The sequence below is a fragment of the Octopus bimaculoides genome, chromosome 3 (genome assembly GCF_001194135.2).
Source record: "Octopus bimaculoides isolate UCB-OBI-ISO-001 chromosome 3, ASM119413v2, whole genome shotgun sequence".
Lineage (NCBI taxonomy): Eukaryota > Metazoa > Mollusca > Cephalopoda > Octopoda > Octopodidae > Octopus > Octopus bimaculoides.
The window spans coordinates 61,718,490-61,718,952 of record NC_068983.1 but is presented as its reverse complement, the minus strand read 5'-3'; positions in this window follow the sequence as shown (position 1 = coordinate 61,718,952).

Below are 463 nucleotides of genomic sequence, written 5' to 3'. Positions count from 1 at the left end.
CTATAATTATATTGTTCGCAAAGTTTGTGTTGGAGAGTGAAATGGGCAACATAAGAGAAATTTTGTTTTAAGTTAGCATTTTTAGAAGGGAGCTAACTTGTGGAGACGTAATGACTTCTAACTATATGGCGATTTATCCTCATCCCCAACTACCACCGTCACTATTACCTCCACTCCGTAAGGTTATCAACAGTATGGTTATCAAGAACTGCCACAAAAGAGCGTTCTGCGTACTACAAGCAAATATATATAATATTGTAAGTAGCGTTTGCCGGACTTCATAGTTACTTTGGTCCAATGGAAATCAAGTGATTGGCGTGAGCGGTTTGTGTGCAAGTTCACGTCTGCAACAATTGTAACGTCACCGTCCAGTTTGCCAAAAGCCCATAACCACAGGCCTCTTTCCCAGGCACTTCATTTGCGCTGGATTGGGTGTGAGAGAGAGAGAGAGAGAGAGAGAGAG